Genomic DNA, 6,000 nt, shown 5'->3' on the forward strand with positions numbered 1-6,000 from the left:
TCATCATCAAGACAGCATGGTATTGGCACCAAAACAGACACATAGACCAATGGAATAGAATAGAAACCCCAGAACTAGACCCACAAACATATGGCCAACTCATCTTTGACAAAGCAGGAAAGAACATCCAATGGAAAAAAGACAGCCTCTTTAACAAATGGTGCTGGGAGAACTGGACAGCAACATGCAGAAGGTTGAAACTAGACCACTTTCTCACACCATTCACAAAAATAAACTCAAAATGGATAAAGGACCTAAATGTGAGACAAGAAACCATCAAAACCTTAGAGGAGAAAGCAGGAAAAGACCTCTCTGACCTCAGCCGTAACAATCTCTTACTTGACACATCCCCAAAGGCAAGGGAATTAAAAGCAAAAGTGAATTACTGGGACCTTATGAAGATAAAAAGCTTCTGCACAGCCAAGGAAACAACCAACAAAACTAAAAGGCAACCAACGGAATGGGAAAAGATATTCGCAAATGACATATCGGACAAAGGGCTAGTATCCAAAATCTATAAAGAGCTCACCAAACTCCACACCCGAAAAACAAATAACCCAGTGAAGAAATGGGCAGAAAACATGAATAGACACTTCTCTAAAGAAGACATCCGGATGGCCAACAGGCACATGAAAAGATGTTCAGCGTCGCTCCTTATCAGGGAAATACAAATCAAAACCACACTCAGGTATCACCTCACGCCAGTCAGAGTGGCCAAAATGAACAAATCAGGAGACTATAGATGCTGGAGAGGATGTGGAGAAACGGGAACCCTCTTGCACTGTTGGTGGGAATGCAAATTGGTGCAGCCGCTCTGGAAAGCAGTGTCGAGGTTCCTCAGAAAATTAAAAATAGACCTACCCTATGACCCAGCAATAGCACTGCTAGGAATTTATCCAAGGGATACAGGAGCACGGATGCATAGGGCCACTTGTACCCCAATGTTCATAGCAGCACTCTCAACAATAGCCAAATTATGGAAAGAGCCTAAATGTCCATCAACTGATGAATGGATAAAGAAATTGTGGTTTATATACACAATGGAATATTACGTGGCAATGAGAAAAAAATGAAATATGGCCTTTTGTAGCAACGTGGATGGAACTGGAGAGTGTGATGCTAAGTGAAATAAGCCATACAGAGAAAGACAGATACCATATGGTTTCACTCTTATGTGGATCCTGAGAATCTTAACAGGAACCCATGGGGGAGGGGAAGGAAAAAAAAAAAAAAAAAGAGGTTAGAATGGGAGAGAGCCAAAGCATAAGAGACTGTTAAAAACTGAGAACAAACTGAGGGTTGATGGGGGGTGGGAGGGAGGAGAGGATGGGTGATGGGTATTGAGGAGGGCACCTTTTGGGATGAGCACTGGGTGTTGTATGGAAACCAATTTGTCAATAAATTTCAGAAAAAAAAAAAGATTACTTTATCTGTTCTTAGTCCAAACTTTGCATTTATATATGAATTTTAGAACCAGCTTTTAATTTCTTAATGTACATTTAAAAAGTGATATATTGAGAGTTATTTGGGAAAATTGACAACTTTAAGAGTATTGAGCTTGCCAATTCATGATTCTAGAATATTGCTCCATTTATTTAGCTCTTGTTTTATTTTTCTCAATAATATTTTATAATTTTCAGTTGAAGAAGACTTTCATTATTTTTAATTAGATTTATTACAATAAATTTGATGTTTTTCTTGCTGGTGTGAGTGGTAATTTAAATTTAATTTTCATTTGTCTTTGCACAGCATAAAAACACAAAATTAATTTTAGTGTATTAATATTTTATGGAGTGACTGCTATATTCCCTTATTAATTTATATTGTGTTATATGTATATTCTTTTGAACAGTGAAGGCACACAATACCGTCCTATGTAAATAAGCAAGTTTATTTCTTTCTTCCCAAGTCTCATGTTTTGTGTTTATGTATACATGCTCTATTACATGGACTCAACTACATTGGAATGTTGAAGAAGAGTGCCGGAATGTGACATTCAAATCTGATTCTTGACTTGAGGAAGGGACCGTAAGTTAAGTGTTTCACTACTGGATCTGATACATTTTCTTATAGAATTCTTTATCTTTTTAAGAAAGTTCCCTTTTATTTCAAGTCTGCTGTGTTTTAATATAAACTTATCTAAAGTCAATGCGTTTACTGTTGTAATTTCTTTCTGTATCTATCAATGCTGCATGTATGCACGATCATACCTAGTTTACACCTTTTCCATTAATCAACTGAATTATTTTATTTGAGTGACTTTCAAATATTAAATACTTTTTGCCTTTCTAGATTAAATTTTACTGGGTTATAATGCATTATCCTCTGTAATATATCAGTGGATTTGATTTAATAATTCCTCATAAGAATTTTTGCATCTACATGCCAAAAAAAATGTTGGTCTTAAATCTGTCTTCCTTGTAATGCCCTGTTGAGTTTTGTTCTGAGTTAATTATGGCTTATGATAAGAATTAAGAAATATTTGTCTTATTTCTATTATCTGGAAGAGTTCGTGAGTGATGGGCAATCAGTTTTGAAAAAAAATCAGTGACACCTTCAATTTCAAAAATACTTCACCAGTTAAGTCTTTTAGAATTAAGACTTTTAAAAAATTATTTTCAAAATTTGTCTTCATTTCTTGCTTCAGACTTGTGTGTCATCCAAATTTGTTTTCATAAAATTCTTTCATCTTTTTGATACCTGATAAATCTGTATTAATGAATATCTTCACTTTCATTCTTAATACTAGTGTGTTAGAGAATGTTGAGTGGGTGAATTTTGGTAGTTGTCTTTCAAATATCATAGTTTTCTTTGTTGCTGTATTTTTCAGACAGGGGTAGTTTATGCTGTAATAATACATAAGTTTAAAATATCAGTGGCTTTACGGACATATGTTAATTTCTTGCTCATCCTAAGTCTTCTACAGATTTTGGCAAATCTCCAGGGCCTCAAACCACACTATTTCAGTCTTGCTCCTCCATTACCTGAATATTACCTCTAAATTATGCATGGGAGGGGGCAGAGACTGGTGATTTACTTTGTAACTTCCGTGCTTTCAGACTACATATGATATACATATCTATTTGCCAGTGGTGTTTCACTGACAGGAACTACTCGTATGGCTCCTTTTCTGTATAAAGGTCTGGGAGAATATACTCACAAAGAAAAGGAGGTATCAGAGAACATCCTTAATGTCTACCATGGTTGGGAGTGACAGCGTTTTCAGATTCTTGGCTTGCAAATTATTTCTGACCCCAAAACATGTCTTTTTAAAAGTTATATATTTCATTCATGTACATGTATAATTTGTTTTAACTTAAAAATTTATTATTTATCATGAATTGCTAGTGCTTTGTGCTCTGGAGTTAAACAATTTTTGCTTGAATCCAAATTCAGCCAGTAGATATAATTGATTTTGCTCATATTGTGTGAAAATATTGATCCAGCATTTAAAACCAAAAATCTAGATTTTTTTGGCATCACTTTAAAAGCAATTATGCTAGCAATTACCTAAAGCTGAGTTGCAGATGCCATTTTTTGGATGGTTTAAGAATGCTTTATTTTACCTAATTTTCCACCATTTTCTATTTTTTACATACTGCCTATTAAATCCTGGTAGCTTTTGAGCTTATTGTCCCCTAGTATTCTTATATACATTCAACTATATATATTAATCCGGTGACAATTCAGAGATTTTTTTTTTTGCTTTAAAATTAACTCTGATCATTCTTCAATTAAGTGTTAAATTATGAGTATAGGGAAAGGAAAACATCATGTGCTTAATTGTTAGCTTGACAAATAATGTTGGAAACATGATAAAAAGATAACATAAATATGTACTGAATTTAACAGAAACATTATTGTTTGCATTTTAATTTGTTTTTTAAAATTTTAAATCAATGATAAGCCATCAAATTAAAAACATGAAACTACTTGAAGTAGAAAATATAGCATTGGCACTGTTCATTTTAACTACTTTATTATTTGTCATCATATTTTGTTATCTTGAGAATTTGACAAAACGACAGAAATTCTAAATTCATCTTATATTTCTTTATCAGATATATATTTCAAAATATATCAAATAAATGCACCCAGTTTTTTTTTGAGGTTGGTCTTTTTTCATTTTACTGTAGCACATTACTATGTTAAGGGTTTTTTGTTTTGTTTTTTTGTATCAAGAACTGACTTCAGTTTGATGTCACTGTATTTCTTGCTATGTGCATGTCTAGTAGCTCATTGTCTCTGGTTTTATAAGATCATGGTAACATTATGGAAAATATAGATTCAGAAGATAATACTATTTTATATGCATTGTTCTATTTTATTCTGGAACAGAGTATTATTATAAGTTTGCGAGGAAGACTGATGATATATATACAGTTGTGAACAAACACTAGAGCCTCAAACTGAAATGAGAAAAGTGACTTTGGGATACTACTGTATCAACTCTGACATGTAGATTCTTGTAAGTCATCACTCTTATCCTTACAACAAGAATAAGAATACTGTGAAAATCAAAGACTTTTTACAGACTCATCAAACAACTGAAGTCAGAGGGAAAACCACTACCTGAAAACCAAGAGAGAGAGAGAGAGAGAGAGAGAGAGAGAGAGAGAGAGAGAAGCTGACACAGAGACTCACAGCCAAAGTCATCATATGAAAGCAGAAGCTACCGGATCTGATAGGACACTTAAATATAACTTTGGCAAATTGTTGGAGGCAGTATATAGACAAGTGTGAAAGAGAAAATTCCTGAGGCCATAGTCTTAGAAGGCCTCCACAATTTTATGGGTTTTATCTCCCAACATTCTACAAAGTTTCCATGGTAAAGAATCAAGAGAAAGCTCTTAGGGGCTACTTTGAGTCAAGAATGACTTCAAGGGTTCCTTGTGGAGGTTCACCAAGCCAATGTTTGCAGCCCCTTTGCCCCAATATCTCCAGCCCCAGGCAACTAGTTTGTCTTTATTCCACTGCTTTGAAGATTTAACTACAACTTTGGCTTCCAAGTCCTACATGCTCAGAAGGCTGGGTATGGTGTACCTGTGGTACACAAAGTGAATTCCAATGGACTTTGGAAGATGCAATCCCACAGCATATGTGTATTCATTTGTGATTATTGGAGAGAGGAGCTACGGGATGGGTGTGCACTCTTGGTCCACCAAAAGGTGTTTAAGATGCTTCTGGTTCCAGAAAATAGCTCTCCCTTGGCCTATTACCTCATTCCTCTCACAGGGACTGTGGGGTTGCTGGTTTTAGCCTTGGGAACAGTGATGGTAATTTGTTGTATCTAGCACTGTGTGCTGCCCCAGCTAAATTGACTGACCAAAGATCAAGTGAAACAGATTCCTATCCATCAGACCTACTTTTTCCATCTCCTTTGGCTCCCATCCCCCTACCCCTTGTCTTTCCAGGGTCTTCAGCAAGGCCCCACACTCTCCTTCTTGCTCTTCCTTTTCAGCTACCACTCCAGCCTAACATTTCCCTTCTCCTACCTCTAGTGAACTGTTTGCACTGCACATTTTCCTCCCTCCAGCTTTCTATGTTGAGGGACAAGGGACATTTCTGTATCAGGTTTCTCCCTTCCTGACCCCATTCTTTTGATAGGGTTGGGGTTGCAAAGGGACTGGGTCTTCATTTTACTAGGTTAATAAAATCGTTTTTGTGAACATCAACAATAATACTATTGAATTAGAACCCAGAGTATAAAACAAACATGAAGTCCATACAGATATAAATAGCTAATTCAGTAAGTTAAAACAAGGGAGGGCAAACACAAAGCCCCCATGCAGAATAATTTCAAATAGTTTATGCAGATCCTGCCCTCTCAAAGACAGGGAGCATAATTATCTGTTCCACACATGTGGACTGCGCAAGTGACTTACTTCAAAAGTGTACAATATAGAAGTGGGTAAGGAGGACGAGAACTTTACAGTAAAGAAACCTGGTAAATACTACCTCAGCCCGGTGATTCATTGCCAAATCAACTGTCATTATGTT

At 35.8% G+C, this 6,000-nt stretch overlaps 1 pseudogene; it reads left to right on the top strand.

Moving 5' to 3' along the window:
- LOC122478719 overlaps nt 1-5,669 on the top strand; it is a 95,092-nt pseudogene extending 89,423 nt beyond the window's left edge.
- The last annotated feature ends 331 nt before the right edge of the window (nt 5,670-6,000 follow it).

This window comes from Prionailurus bengalensis, chromosome A1, assembly GCF_016509475.1.
Source record: "Prionailurus bengalensis isolate Pbe53 chromosome A1, Fcat_Pben_1.1_paternal_pri, whole genome shotgun sequence".
In the NCBI taxonomy this organism is placed as follows: domain Eukaryota; kingdom Metazoa; phylum Chordata; class Mammalia; order Carnivora; family Felidae; genus Prionailurus; species Prionailurus bengalensis.